Raw genomic sequence first — 16,188 nt, 5'->3', positions numbered from 1 at the left:
ATGCTCTCTCTGTTTCTCTCCCTCTCCTGCAGACCTAGAACATGGCTAGGGAAAGATTCCATTCACCCCAGAGAAAGGGGAAAATGTCAGTTCTCTATGCGTGTGTCAGATGTACATTCCAAACCTGACAGTGTGCTTCATTCAGCCAGGAATGATTGGAAGAAGCCCAGAGAGAGTTGCACATTCTGCCTGGGGATATTGCTCTATGATCAGCGCTTTTAACTGGGTGCCTTGTGAAGTACATGACAAAGAGGAGTGATCAGCATTTCACATTTAGCCAGCCTCTCTCAGCGTCATCAGACCTTACAGTGCAACATCAGAGGATCCTCAAACACATATTTCAAAGAATTGCAACATGAGTGTGAAGAGGTTCTGACGTTTGCTGTCAATCCCTGCTTTGCTCAGCAGCTGAGACACCACACACAGCTGAGGAGAGGGAGCCAGAAAGGAAAAATATACGAAAACAACAAGAAGAGATGAGGAAAACATCAAAGAGAGGATTGGACAGAATTGTGAACATTATTTGCACAGAACTGTCAACATCAAAGCAGCAGCAATAAGATGATCGGATCCCTTTCGGAGCTCGAAATATGGGTACCCCCAACAAAAATTTAAAATTTGGCTCTGCAAATTGGAATGAATGTGATTTGATTGGTTTGTTAATAAAAAATATTTTTTAAAAAATAAATAAATAGAAAAATACAAGGAACGTTGCAGATGAGAATACTTATTGTTTTTTCAAAATAAAACCCCAGAAACCTTGAGATTTTGATTTTTAAAAATTGGGCATTTTGAAATCTGAAAACAATGTATGTGATCCATATTTGCATTCATGTGTATAATCAGATAACATAAGGCTTGAGACAAGGTAATTAGTAATTAAGGATATGTGCTTCCAACAAAGGCATCCAACCAGGGACTATAATAATCTATAGCGAAATATAAACTCTTGAATGAGATTACACTTTCCCCCCATGGGGTTAATTATTGAAAGAAAAACTTTGTGAGATTTCTAGGCATTTCGGCAGAATCCTGACGTTTGCTGTCACTCCCTGCTTTGCTCAGCAGCTGAGACACCACACACAGCTGAGGAGAGGGGGCCAGAAGTGTGGTAAATAAGGGTGCTAAGACTGTCCTCTGTAAGTAAGGGCAGCATTTTAGAGCATTCTGGCTAGATCCCAGCAAGAAGACCTTTTCTGGGGGGACTGGGGCATCATGCAGGTATACAGGCAAAAAAACCAGGATGGTTTAGAGATAAGTAGGGGGACTCCTCCAACTGTCATTTCCTTATTGAGAATGCCTGCTGGAAGGAGAAAACGAGGTGCAAAGAGCCAGAAGACCATTATTGAGACTCACAATTCCTCTAAAACAAAGAATCGGCAGAGAGCCAACACCATCTGCCCTGGCTCAGAAACAGAGCGGGTTGAGGAAACCGAGAAAACGGAGGAAATAGAACAAACAGTGAGTGACAACGCTGGGGGAACCTCACCCCCCCTTAAGGAGGATGTCAATGACCCGACCCCCCTCCTCCCAGAAAAAGCTAATCCGTCCAAGAGGGCAAGAGCAGGAGCAGGAGGGATTCCTCCCACTCCTAACGCTGACCCACCCATGCCTCTAGAACAAGATATCAGAGGAACCTGCTTTCAACCAGTTTGGGATACGCACCCCTACCAAGAGATTTGCACGTTGTCTGCAGAAACTATGGTTCTGGTTCTCCAAAGACTGGATGAAATCCTCACCAGAATAGTTAACATTGAGAAACAATTGGATACTAGTTCCTCCCCTTTAAATGCCCAAGGGCTTAAAAGGATGATAAGAAATGACTCTGTTAACAACTCACCAACTCAAACTATGGATGAAGTGAGGTTGTGTCAAGTCTTGCAAACAAACCAGATAATGCTTGAGATTCACCGATACACTCATAGGTGGATGAACCGCAGACAAATTACTATGTCCTTGTCTCAGCTCCTGAATTACCATTACCAAAATGTAGATCTAGAAAATTTCCACTTCCTGCCTACCTTGAGAAACACCATGCACCTATTTATGACCTTTAGGTCATCAACCCTCCCATCTCGACTCATGGAGATAAAGGATACCCTATGGTGGTTCCATTCTCTCCGCCCAGTGAGGGTATTTAAGGACGAAACTAGGAGGCAATTGGTCCCTTGCATAGAGTCAAAGCTAATGCGGATAAAGGAAACCAAGCTCAAAACTAGAAATACTAATTGCCCAAAGGAAGAAAAGAACTTTGTAAGCCTAGAATTATAAGACCTGAAGAAGAGGCTAATGAGTATAAAGACTGAGATTTCTACCCAAAATATAAGGACAGTAGAGCCTAGAGCACAATATTTAAAGACGTCCAACAGCTCTTTATCTCATAGAAAGACATCAGTGCAACTCCCTGTTCCCTTTTCAAACGACACCAAATTAGATGAGGAATTTGGCGCCTCCAACATTTCTATGGCAACAACACCTAAAGAACTCTATGTTGCTGACAATCTGGAGATATCCAGCACCAAATCTACATCTGGACCTTTGCCTAATGTTCCAAAAACTTATCAGAATGATCAGCCTTCTCTACTGTACTCCTGGCGAGACAGGATAGACAGATCTTCCGAATTCGAATCTGGCTCTTTGTTGGCCAGTGATCCACATTTTATAACACATACCTCATTAACACTTCCACAGCCACAGATAGAACCAACAATCCTCCAATTAACCCAGGAGGGAGAGGGGGATTGACAGTTAATGAAACACCATGGGACTGTCTCCCCTGCTTGGGGTGCGGTTGGTTGGGTTTTATCTTCTAGGGATACTTACCCTATCAGACCTCCACCTCTTTCCCATACCATTTTGACCCAGGAGTCCTGGCCCAAGGATGACTTGTTATTGAGGGGATGTTACCCATCTATTCGGGAAGCTAGTATGGGATCTGGGATTTCCACAATTGAAGGGCTAGGGTGGAATGGCGGTGGGGCTAGATATCCCTATCGGCGAAGGGTTTCGAGATGCAGTGATCCTCGAACCCCTTCCAATCTACGCCCCATCCCAAGGGATGAGGGTAGGGAGAGCAAGGATTACACACCTCCGTCATTGGTGCTGTGCAATGTCAGGTCCATAGGCAACAAAACCGCCACCATGCGTGACTTTTTTGTCTCGCAGGTGATTGACCTGGCTTGCGTGACGGAGACCTGGGTACGGGAAAGCGAAGTAGTCTCCCTACATGAGATAACACCCCCAGGTTTCTCTGTCCTCCATCAATCGCGGACTGTGGGTCGGGGGGGAGGAGTAGCGTTGTTATTCCGGGAGGATGACTCTTTCAGAGCTCTGCCATCACCGGCGATCTCCGGCATTGAATGTGTTGGTCTCGTGTGGGGCACCAAGGAGAGCTTGGCTGTCTGGCTGGTGTACCGACCACCCAGCACACCTGCAGCCACCCTGTCAGACCTGCTGGAGTTGGTGGCAGGCTGGGCCTTGGAGTTCCCAAACCTACTGGTTTTGGGAGACTTCAACGTCCATGCCGATGCCGCTCCCTCCTCACAGGCTCTGGACCTAGTGACTTCCATGGCAACACTAGGGCTCTCCCAGTTTGTTTTGGGCCCCACTCATCAAGCAGGCCACACGCTGGATCTGATCTTTGGGGCTGGCATAGATGTGATCATGCTCCCCGCTGTGGAAGTGCCATGGTCTGATCACTACGCTCTGAAAGCCAAGATTGACTTCCCGCTCCTCCCCGGCTCAGGTGGCGAACCTATTTGGGCTCGTCCGCGAAAACTGATGGATCCTGATAGATTCTGACAAGCCTTGCGGAACCCTGCTCCTCCTGGCGACTCATTAGATGACCTTGTTGAGGACTGGAATAACCGGCCCTTGGCAGCCATTGATGAGATCGCGCCTAAGCGCCCTCTGCGACGCCGTCAAAACCGGGCCCCTTGGTTTACTGAGGAGCTCCGGAAAATGAAGTGGGATCTCAGACGGCTAGAGTGAGTATGGCGACGGACTCGTGACGGAGCCTCAAGAACATCTTATAGGACGCTTATGAAAGCCTATGAGATGGCTATGAAAGCTGCTAAGAAATCTTACTTTGCAGCTTCCATTGCATCCGCTAGCTCTCGCCCAGCACAACTTTTTAGAATAATTAGGTCAATAACGTCCTTAGGAGGACAACCAAATTTAAGCACAAATTCGACCCACAGCTGTGTGGCATTCACGAGCTTTTTTGCGGAGAAAGTCCTGTTGCTCCACCGTGACCTCCCTGCGAATTTAGATACAGTGACTAAACTGGAGGCCCCTCGACTGACTTCAGGTCCAGTGTTGGACCATTTCGATCGGATACTCCCTACTGATGTGGATAGATTCCTCCAAGTTGGTAGGCCCACCACCTGCCTCCTTGATCCGTGCCCGTCTTGGCTGATTAGGGAGTGTCCAGATGTTCCACGGACCCCCCTGGTTGAAATTATCAATTTGTCCCTTGACACGGGGACATTCCCAGGGGAACTGAAGGAAGCAGTGGTGTGTCCACTCTTAAAGAAAACTTCATCAGATCCCTTAGACCTATCCAATTACCGCCCAGTTTCAAATCTTGCATACTTGGGTAAGGTAATTGAGAGAGCGGTTGCTGAACAGCTTGGTAGGTTTCTGGAGGAAACATCGGCATTAGATCCATTTCAGTCCGGTTTCCGTCCTGGTTTTGGGACGGTGACGGCTCTGGTTGCCCTAACAGATGATCTCCGTAGACAACTGGATCGAGGCAGGTCAGGACTGCTGATCCTTTTAGATTTGTCAGCAGCCTTTGACATGGTCGATCATTATCTTCTGGACCACCGCCTCGCAGACGTGGGGATACAGGGCATAGCCCGTAACTGGTTGTGCTCTTTTATCTCTGGTCGGGGACAGAGGGTGGCACTAGGGAGGGAAATGTCATCGTGCCACTCCTTGGTGTGTGGAGTGCCGCAGGGCACAATTCTCTCCCCGATGCTTTTTAACATCTTTATGCGCCCCCTTGCCCAGATTATCCGGAGCTTTGGGCTGGGCTGTCACCAATATGCTGATGACACTCATCTTTATCTGCTGATGGATGGCCACACCGACTTGGCCCAAAACACACTGACCAGATGCTTGGAAGCTGTGGCTGGATGGTTTCGTGGGAGCCGATTGAAACTAAATCCTTCGAAGACAGAGGTCCTATGGCTGGGTCAGGATGGCATGGGGATGAGGGACCAACTCCCTTCTCTTGCGGGGGCCCAATTAGTGCCATTGCCTTCCGTTAAGAGTTTGGGTGTAATCCTTGACGCCTCACTTTCCATAGAGGCGCAAGTTACAGCAACAGCCAAGGTGACATTTTTCCACCTTCGCCGCATCAAGCAGTTGGTCCCTTACCTTTCCCGCCCCGACCTGGTCACAGTGATCCATGCAACGGTCATCTCCAGGCTTGACTACTGTAATTCGCTCTACGCGGGGCTGCCCTTGAAGCTGTCCCAGAAACTCCAGCGGGTACAGAATGCTGCAGCGAGGCTCCTCACGGGGTCTCTGCCATGGGAGCATATTCACCCAGTGCTTTTCAAACTGCACTGGCTCCCGGTGGAGTACAGGGTCAGATTTAAGGTGCTGCTTTTGACATTTAAAGCCCTTCACCGCATAGGACCCTCGTACCTACAGGACTTCCTCTCCTGGTATGCCCCACGGAGAGCCTCAAGGTCCATAAATAACAACACCCTAGTGGCCCCAGGCCCTAAGGAAGTTAGATTGGCTTCAACCAGAGCCAGGGCCTTTTCAACTCTGGCTCCGGCCTGGTGGAACGCTCTGCCTCATGAGACCAGGGCCCTACAGGATCTGATTTCTTTCCACAAGGCCTGTAAGACAGAGTTGTTCCGCCTGGCCTTTGGCTTGGAGCCAATTTGATTCCCTCCCTCCCTCTCTTTCTTTTTCTTTTCCTTCTCCTCCTGCGATGAGGCTACATTTTAATATTTTAATGTTCCATTATTTTAATGTTGTATTTTATTTTTGTTTTTAAGTTGTAATCATTCATCTTGTTTTTATTATTGCTTGTAAGCCGCTCTGAGCTCGGCCTTGGCTGGGGAGGGCGGGGTATAAATAAAAAATTATTATTATTATTATTATTATTATTATTATTATTATTATTATTTGTGAGGGAAAGTGGAAGAGGAGGAGGAAAAAGAGTCAACTCACAAAAGGAATCTGAGTTGTGTCAGCAATGACAATGTGGAAGGGAAAGAGGAAGAGTTGTTAGACAGGTTGGGGATTGCCATTGTGTGGACAGGCGGAGTCCCCCAAAACCCTGAGCGGCCCCCGTGTGGAATAACGACTCAAGACAATATGCTATGGGATTGAAATTGGCCATAACTTTATTATGTTTCAGATGTGGATAGACCTTGGCTCAGGCATTGGGTGTTTATCCTTCCCAATCCCCAGCTGGGGATCTGGGGAACATCAGGGTTATCCAGAGTGTGTGTGGGGGGGGAGATGGGCTGGCTCTGGAGAACATATGTTCAAGCAGTTACTCCGCCGCCGCAGGGGAGAGCACTGACGACCTCTAGGCATATGGCCAAAGCCTCCCCTCAAACAACCCCTTTAACCGGGAACTCTGGTATCGCCGCAGCAAAGAGAAGGGGGGCGTGAGTCACCGCTACACCCCCACCCCCATTTAGGGAAGATAGACTAAAGGATTCTGCCCAAGGCCTTTATATTAACAGTTACCCAGATTATAGAATATGGTGGATTTGAGTTTATTACTCCGTTTCTGAATGTATCTCTTTATTCAGCATTTTGGGTCACAGTGCAAAAAAGAATGAGCGTTGCATGCATCCTGATTTGAATGTAATTCATTAGCGTGCCTGCAATCTGAAGCCTGCAGAACTGCCATGGAATCTGTTCCAAGATGCTCCCTTGCATTCTGATCCAAGTTACTTGTAGATTTTACATTGTACCTCATTGTGGGAGGCTCTGTGTTATTTTTAATTAGTTTGTAGCATTATTGTTTTTCTCATGACTGTTTCAGAGCCAAAATTGTTGCTGAATCATGGCAAACATTGCAGAGGAACGCCTGGTATCTGCCAGCTCAGTGCTATCCAATTCCATGTCTGCGCAATGTGCATATGTATTCAGTGTCTCTTCTTGTTGTTGTTGTTGGGGAGAGATGGGGACTACCACTAGCTCTTGAGGGAGCTGGAAGATAAAGGATATGATCAGACAAGCCTCCTTCTTTTCCCTTTTTCTCAGATTTTCAAGATAAAAAATCCCAACTTCCTGTATTAACAAAAACATTGAAAACATAGGGGAATGGACATGTCTACCATCTTCTTTGTAGCTGTTACTGTGTGTGTAATTATGATCTCTTAGAAATAATTTATATGGAAAACATATACCAGGCTAAACATTAGCAGATATCAAGAGAGGCATATATCAAGCAAACTACAAGGAACATTGCAGATGAGAATACGTATTGTTGTTGGAAATGAAATCCCAGAAACTTTGAGATTTTGATGAAAAAACTGGGCATTTTAAAATCTGAAAACAATGGATGTCACCAGTGCTTTCCCCCCTAAAACCATGTCAAGGGCTACTCTGGTTTTCCTACTCATATTGAAATACTGCCCCTCAATGAGGCCAAACGTAGACCTTAAACACAAATTGTTTAGGGGTATGTGTCCCCCTGCGTTCTCCCAGAAAAAAGGCACTGGGTGCGACCCATATTTGCGTCCTTTTGTGTAATCAAATAACATAAGGGTTGAGACATGATGGCATTAGTAATTAAGGATATGTGCTTTGAAAAAAGGCATCCAACCAGGGACTGCAATAATCTATAATGAAATATAAACTCTTGAATGAGATTACACTCTTCCCCCGTGGGGTTAATCATTGAAAGAAAAATGTTTGTGAGATTTCTAGGCATTTGTGCCAAGTGTCCATTGGGAAAGAGCAATGCTGACTCAAGGAGTAGAAGCCAAAAGCAAACGGTATAAATGCTCCAGACATTTCTGTCTTCCTCACCAGAGTCTTCCAGCTTCCCTTGACTTCGGTTGCTCAGCCTTTCCTGCTGTTGGTAAGTTGTCTTTAAATCAAAGCTTTCATAGGAAAAGGGCACAGAGGCATTCGGTGACTCTGGAGGAGATTCGCTAGGGATTGTGTTTTGAAAACTTAAGGAACAGCTAAAGCTATTTTTGTCATCTGCATACTATCCCTTGCTTTTTCCGGTAGGACTTATTTCAGTCATTAACAGTCGTCAACAGGTTTACCATACCCATTGAGTCAATCACCCATCTCCTACTACCTTCCTTCTTCCTACTAGTTCCTGAGAAATGTCATCCCTTATTTCTTCTTTGGTAATCACTCATAGCCGAGTAAGATTGTCTTCCATAAACATGGTTTTAACAATGAGTCCCTAAGTGACTGTGGAGGCCAATTCTGGATCCACACGTCCTTACACAGTGGGGATATTGGTTTCTGGGCAGGATTTGATCACGGTGTGGATTTGCCAAGGGGGCCTTCCTCATAGCACATTTCTCCCTTGAGTCCTGAGTATGAGTGTCTTCAGAGCCCATGACATCTTTGGTAAAGGCTGTTCTCCAACTGGAGCACTCACAGGCCAGTTGTCAGTGTTTATACTACATTTTTAAAGATTTGCCTTTAGACAGTCTTTAAACTTCTTTTGTTGACCACCAGCATTACACTTTCCATTTTTATGTTCAGAATAGAGTAGTTGCTTTGGAAGACGATCATCAGGCATCCACATAACATGACCAGTCCAAAGAAGTTGATGTTGAAGAATCATTGCTTCTTCTTCTTCTTCTTTTTTTAAAAAAAATATTTATTATTTTTCCAAAAACTTAAACACTAAAAAGACAATACAATACAATACTTTAAACTAACAAAACAAAACAAAAACAAAAAGATAAATCAAACAATTTCATTATCCCATCTTTCATTCACTTATTTCCATGACCTTCTCACACCTCCCTTTTCGTATTCCACTTCTGTTAATTATTTCAGCAATTCCTTTCCATCTTCCTCTGTTTTCTATCCTATAATTATCTTAACTCATTCTAACCTTATTTTTTCCTTTAATGCTCTATTAATCTATCTGTACTTAATTCCTTATAACATTTCTACTAAAGCCATATAACTTCATTCCAACATTTTCCTAACATTCATTAATTTTACAGTATTTCTGTAAATAGTCTTTAAATTTTACAGTATTTACAGTATTTCTGTAAATAGTCTTTAAATCTTCTTCCACTGACTATTCTCCCTGGTCTCAGATTCTGCCAGTCATTTCTGCCAGTTCCATATAGTCCATCAACTTCATCTGCCATTCTTCCCGGGTGGGTAAATCTTTTGTCTTCCAATATTTTGCGATGAGTATCCTTGCTGCTGCTGTTGCATACATAAAGAAAGTTCTATCCTTCTTTGACACCAATTGGCCGACCATGCCCAGGAGAAAATCCTCTGGTTTCTTCAAAAAGGTATATTTAAATACCTTTTTCATTTTGTTATAAATCATCTCCCAGAATGTCTTAATCCTTGGGCATGTCCACCAAAGGTGAAAGAATGTGCCTTCAGTCTCGTTACATTTCCAACATTTATTTTTGGGCAAATGTTAAATTTTTGCAAGCTTGACTGGTGTCATGTACCACCTATAAATCATTTTCATTAAGTTTTCTCTTAGGGCATTACATGCCGTAAATTTCATACCTGTGGTCCCTAACTGTTCCCAGTCAGCCATCATTATGTTATGTCCAACATCTTGTGCCCATTTAATCATAGCTGATTTCACCGTTTCATCCTGAGTGTTCCATTTCAACAGCAAGTTATACATTTTTGACAAATTCTTAATTTTTGAATCTAACAATTCTGTTTCCAATTTTGATTTTTCCACCTGGAAACCAACTTTTTTGTCCAAATTGTATACCTCCATTATTTGATAATAATGGAGCCAATCTGGCACTTTATTTTTCAATTTTTCAAAGCTCTGCAATTTTATTCTGTCTCCATCTTGATCCAGAATTTCCCAATATTTCGGCCATTTGGCCTCCATATTGAGTTTTTTCTGTGCCTTCGCTTCCATTGGTGACAACCATCTTGGGGTTTTCTTTTCTAACAAATCTTTATATCTTATCCAAACATTAAACAATGCTTTTCTAACAATATGATTTTTAAACGCTTTATGTACTTTTATCTTATCGTACCACAAATATGCATGCCAACATGACCAGTCCAACGAAGTTGATGTTGGAGAATCATTGCTTCAACACTGGTGATCTTTGCTTCTTCCAGTACACTGATATTAGTTCGCCTGTCTTCCCAAGTGATGTGTAAAATTTTTTGAAGACACTGTTAAGGTCTGGTGACTTTTGTTTCAGAGTATCTGAAGAAGTGTGCATGCACACAAAAGCTTATACCCAGAACAAACGTAGTTGGTCTCTAAGGTGCTACTAGACATTTTTTTATTTTATTTTTGAGGAGCAGGGTAATTAGAAAGTTGCAAACTTTCACATTTGCCTCATAGATTTGGTGTGAATCGCAGTGGAAACATGAAAATACTTACATAGCTGGAATAGTGTAATGGATTTGTTTTAGCCTGAGTGGATTGTCTAATCCAGGGACACAAAGTGCATTATGAGGAATGAGGATTCACTCTATTCACATACTGAGGGTACTACAGTCGTACCTTGGTTTTTGAACAGCATAGTTCTCAAACGTTTTGGTTCCCGAACGGCAGAAACCCGGAAGTGACTGTTTGCGAACAATTTCTGGAAGCCGAACATCCAATGGGGCTTCTGTAGCTGCCGATCGGCTGCAGGAGCTTCCTACGTCCCATCAGAAGCTGCGCTTTGGTTTCTGAATGTTTCTGAAGTCGAACGGACCTCCGGAATGGATTCTGTTCGACTTCCAAGGTACGACTTTACAGGAGAGTTTTTTTACTCTGACTAAGCCTTTAACAAAGTAACCAAATACCAGCTAAGGTCATTCTTTGAACTTGTATACCCCCCTCCTCAAATTTTTAGTTTTGACTCGCCTCATGCTGTTGCCATGCAGATGTGTCAGGAACGAAGACCTCATTCTCCCTACAAAAAGGGAGGAAAAGTTGGGAGGATGAGTTTTTTTTGTGTCTGTATATCGCCTTGCTAAAAATCTATCTGCTTGCTATATTTTACTATTTCCTGTGATGTAACTGGACACCACTTTCAGAAAAGATTGCTCATAGTATTTATTGATGCAAAATTTGTAATTAAACAGAATCCGAGTAGACATTAGTGTACACCATCTTAAAACTTTCATGTTATTTTTTTCCAGATTGACACCAGTTGTTCTACGATGACTACAGCTGTAATGACACCCATTATGAAATGCCGCATGCCTATTGAAGTAATGACGCGGGCAGACGACGGAACACTTAGGCCGATGACAATGTGGGTGGAGATGGAGATTGATGTTATGAAACAGGGAACAAACACCACTCTCCCCAACCCCAGCCCTGCCCAGATAACTCAGGCTAGCATGCTTGCTCCTTCACCAGCAATGCAGCTGCCTTCACTGATGCAACCAAATTCTTTTGCTTACAATCTCCCTTCTCATCCAGCAACAGTTCCTATACTGAGACGAAGATGAGCTTGTCTCTCTTTTGAATGGGATTTTGATCCCCCACAGGAACGGGGTGTGGGGAATGGTACCTGAAATGCACACCATGGATCAACGTCTAATGGCCATTTGTCATGGATGCTGTAGTTGAGATTCCTGCATTGCAGAGGGTTGGACTTGATGGCCCTTGTGGTCCCATCCAACTCGACAATTCTATCATTGTATGGTGTCAGGAATGCCGAGCCTCCACCATCCAGACAAACCAGAATGGATTGGATCAAAAGGTTGCTCAGCATCTCTGACACTCTCGCCTACACATCCTTGATCAATGCTTCTTTGAGCTTTCCTTCTATCTCTCTTAAGCACATCCTTTCTGTTTCCTTTCTATCGCTCTTTGATGGCACTCTGAATATGCTTCAGGCCTGCAAGAGTTCTGATGCTTCCAGTTCCCTGAGAATCTCTTCCTTCCCCTGTGTACCTTTGCCTTGTGTCAATTATAAATTCATCTGTCCCTTTGTCATTTAACTCTTTTGTGGCTGAAAGGATTGTCAAGCTCTTTGAAGCCGCTCACCTAAGAAATGCTTTCATGATCTCCTCTTTCCACTACAATAAACACTATCTATCTGCATCATAATTATATTTTTGGTTCTGTTCATTTTTCATTTCTTTTACTCATTCCTAGGTTTCACTCCTAGGCATGGGGGGGGGCATGTCTATCTTAGATACATTATTTCCAATAGGTCTACACTGAATAGAACTTAGGTGGCTACAGCCCTACATCTCAAAAGAACAGCCCCCATATATATTATAAAAAAGGGTCCTCACATGTAATAATATAAATCAGAAATGTAGGGAACATAATGCCATAGTTAGTTAGTTATTTCAGCAGCAGCAAACACCACTGCAATAAGTATTAGGTAGTTATGATTTTATAGATTTGGAGGTGAGGGGGATCTGTCTGCAACATCCATTGCCCCATTGATCACCAGGGTTGATTCGGCTGATCTGGCTAGCTAGGCAAGTGTCCCCTCCCTCCCTCAATGGTCCATGTACAGCCCCCTTTCAGTAAGCCTTTGAGCCGATGCCAAGGACCGGGCTCAACAACTGGGTCTGCCCCAACTGGGCTAGAAGACTGGAGTAAAACTGAAGCGCTACTGGCTTGAATGAGTGTTCCAGCTCTCACTCAGCCGTCTAATCTCTACATAGATAACACTCAGACTCCCCACAGAGTCAGGCAGGAGAGGAAGAAGCGAAGAGCAGTTTCCTCCCCCTACTTTCTGAAAACATCATGTCAGGAGATTCTCGCAATGGGAGGGGGTGAAAATATCCACACACACCCTGAAGCTGCATGCTTGATGAAAGAGGATGGCCATCCCAGATAGGAGTGCACCGTTCTTCGGGCAAGGGTATCAAGGGGAAAGAAGGGGTGCTCTCTCTGTTTGCGGGCACACGTGCTAAACCCTGTCTGTGGTGCCTACCCCTTTCCCCAAATGATAACACAGGAGATCAGAGTATGGGTTCAAATTGGCCACAACGTTATTGAACTTCAGAAGTGGGAAACTTGGCACAGGCCTTAGCAGGTAACCCTCTCAGCCCGCCTGGCTGAGGATATGCAGGCAGTTGAGGCCCAGTGAGAGGGGACTGCAAAGCGTAAACTTACACAGCATGCCCTTCCACCGACCTCGTCCTGGGAGTTTGACCTACATGCTGCCACTCTAGGGCCAGGGACTCCCGGTTTTGCCCTTTAACGGGCCCTGCAAGCGCCGCTGCATGGGGAGGGAGCATGAATGCATCCCCCCAACCTGATGTTAGACTAAAGGCTACCTTGCCAAGGCCTAGAAAAGGGGTCTTAGCCCGAAAACACTTAGTCCATGAGTGAGGACCACCGCAACGCTCACTAGCATGGTCAAAGCGGCTTCGGTCCCTGCTGCACAACCCATTATTAAACTCCCAACATGTTGATATAGCCACCCTTTGCACTTTGGAGGGGGGTTTAACTGACTTCTCCCCAAAAGCCCTTTTTTGGAAGTTTGGGGCCACTACTTCAGACCAAAGATCATTGTCCTTGATGTCCCAACGGGCCGTGGGTTCTTCAGCAGCCCTCTCACGGAACAGCTCATCGTAAGCCAAAGCCGCTGAGTCCCCTGCCATTTTTTTGCTTTTGAGATATTGCCCAGATAGTTAGCCAAGTGCCAAGCCCTATCGGGGTAAGCAGCGGCAACCAATCCCATGTAAGAGGTGAAAGCAGTTAGCCAATTGTCAAAAGTTCTATCAATATCCACTGCCTTGTCCTTCTTGCGACGCGATTCAGGCTTAAACTTGGAACTACAAGAATAAGCCGGGGAGAGCAGGGCAAACAAGTCCACAAATTCCCCATTTAGAATGCGATTGCGTATATTCTTTTTAAGCCGGATGCTGGGAGGCTGATCCATGGTCTTGAAGTTTGACGCCTGCACCTTTCCTTTTGCATCAAGCCCATCCTCCCCACATGGCTCTTTGGCCCCAAAGGCACGGCGATGGTGCCGGGTGCAACGTTCCCAAATCCAACTAGGCAGGCCAGGGGGCTTGTGGGTAGTAACCCAGTACACTTTGCACCATTCTTCTGACTCGCCACAAGAGGAATCACACGTACCTGAAAGATCCGAAGAATCTGAAGAGTCCCTCTTGCACTTACGCCCATGCTTCCTCGATCTGCAAGACCTCTTCTTCCTGTGACGTGTTCTGCGCGAATCAGGGCTGGAGGAGCTGTCTGATGAACTTGAAACAGGTGACCTATGCCTACGCCTACCCTCGCAAGAGCGTCAACGAGGGAACTTAGACTTATCTAAGCTCTCCTTAGCCCTAGCCAGGCGACGCTGCAGGTTCTGATGCAGTAATTCCTGCACATCGTCCTCACTGGACTGGGAAGAATCGCTCTCAGCAGTGAGCTCCTCTGTGTATGCCCGCAAAAGATAGAAACAGTTAGCACACATCCTGAATACCAACTTGGGGGAACGGGGGGGGGGGGCTGACTTAGCTCCCCCCCAATAAGGAAAAACTGAAGTGGGTTGCCCTGCAGCCCGGCGGGGCACCCCCACCCCAGTGTGATTCAGTTCAAAAAGGTCACCATGTGGCCCCCTGCGGATGGCAAAACAAGCAGGCCGGGCTAGAAGCCCAGCTGAGGCCCGCGTCACCCATTTGGGCCAGCAACACCAGTGGTTGGCAGCAATCCCACCCCCCCCAGCTGCAAAGGTAAGCAGGCAGTGCCTGCTGCCTAGATGGGGCCTGTGCATCCCGCTTGGGTCGGCAGCAGCAGCTTCAACAAACCTCAACAAGAAGCCTCAACAGACAAGCAGGCCGCAGCTGTGGCCTAGTCGGGCCCATGCTTCCCTCCCGGGTCGGCAGGCGCCTCCTACGGGGGCAATTCCACCGCCCCCCCGCTGAAAAAAGGGACTAGGCCTCATTTTGCGGCCTAGTAGGGCCCACACCACCCTCCTGGGCTGGCAGGCAGCTGTGGGGGGGAATGCCACCCCCCCGACACTGAGAAAAGTGATTAGGCCGTGTTTTGCGGCCTAGTCGGGCCCACGCTGCCCTCCCGGTGCCCCCCCGCCGTAAAAGCAAGCAGGCCGCGGCTGCAGCCTTGCTGGAGCCCCGCTCCACCCGCCTGGGTAGGAAGGGGCACTGGGCAGGCGGCGGGGGGGGAGCGATGCCCCCCCGCAGCCCAAATGCAAGCAGCCCGTGGCTGTGGCGCAGCTGGGGTCCACACCACCGCTGGCCATCACAAAAGGCTGGTAGGCCGACCTAGCGGCCTACTCAGGGGCCGTGCTGCCCAGGAGGGCGGCGTGGGCCCTACTAGGCCACAAAACGTGGCCTAGTCCTTTTTTCAGCGGCGGGGGGTGGTGGAATTGCCCCCCGCCGCTGCCTACCAGCCTCTAGATGTGTAGCACCCTGCTTGTGGTTAACACTTAGCTGGAATGAAATATTCAACGCAGCAATAGAGAAATTAAAATAATAATTTCTTTGTCAGACAAATAAATGAGAGACACAGTGGTATATGGATACCAAAGCTCTGCCCCCTCCAGCCCTGATGGCCAGCACTTATATTTCCTCAGCCCAGCCCCCTTGCTCCTCCTTTGGCTGCCTATGTCCAATCAGCCTGGTTGAAATTCCTATTGGCTGTTTGCTAGAACCAATCATAAAAGATACACCCATTTCCTGTTATCTTTTATGGGAGACAAAGAGCTATATTTCCTTCTATCCATAAATGGCAGACAAGTAGCCATATATCTTACATTTGCCTCGACAAGGCACCTTAATTACCAGATCATCTTTGCCCTATTGCCCTATTGCCCTATTGCCCCTTCACTCCAAAACAGATGGCTAAAACAGATGGCTCATGGTAACAGAGATCTTGGGTTAACCTTCTCACACACCATCAATGAAATAAGAATCTAACATAAGAATCTAACATTTCTTACTTTCTAAATCCTTTGCATACTTACATTTAAGCCAATATATTTCATACATTAACATATATAGCTTTTTAGAAGAAAAGGCCTTTTCAAAGTAAAAAGGAAACAGCTGCAAAAGCAACCTCTTCAATTTACA

The 16,188-nt window shown here is 45.9% G+C and overlaps 2 long non-coding RNA genes across 3 annotated transcripts in view; one reads left to right on the top strand and one right to left on the bottom strand.

The window, feature by feature from the left end:
• LOC308465163 overlaps nucleotides 1-16,188 on the bottom strand; it is a 47,260-nt gene extending 31,072 nt beyond the window's left edge. Inside the window, exons 1-2 of one of the 2 annotated variants that reach the window (XR_013980303.1) lie at nucleotides 14,816-16,188; nucleotides 14,234-14,385 (exon numbers count right to left, since the gene is read on the bottom strand). This is a non-coding gene — a long non-coding RNA (uncharacterized lncRNA). The other variant, XR_013980304.1, reaches the window with a different exon arrangement.
• Nucleotides 7,468-12,235, top strand: LOC308465158. Its single transcript, XR_013980297.1, has 2 exons — nucleotides 7,468-8,065; nucleotides 11,317-12,235. It is a non-coding gene; the product is annotated as an uncharacterized lncRNA (long non-coding RNA).

Source organism: Podarcis pityusensis, assembly GCF_964106645.2.
Source record: "Podarcis pityusensis genome assembly, chromosome: 16".
In the NCBI taxonomy this organism is placed as follows: domain Eukaryota; kingdom Metazoa; phylum Chordata; class Lepidosauria; order Squamata; family Lacertidae; genus Podarcis; species Podarcis pityusensis.
The sequence above is the reverse complement of the archived record's forward strand: the minus strand, read 5'-3'. Positions and strand labels throughout refer to the sequence as shown.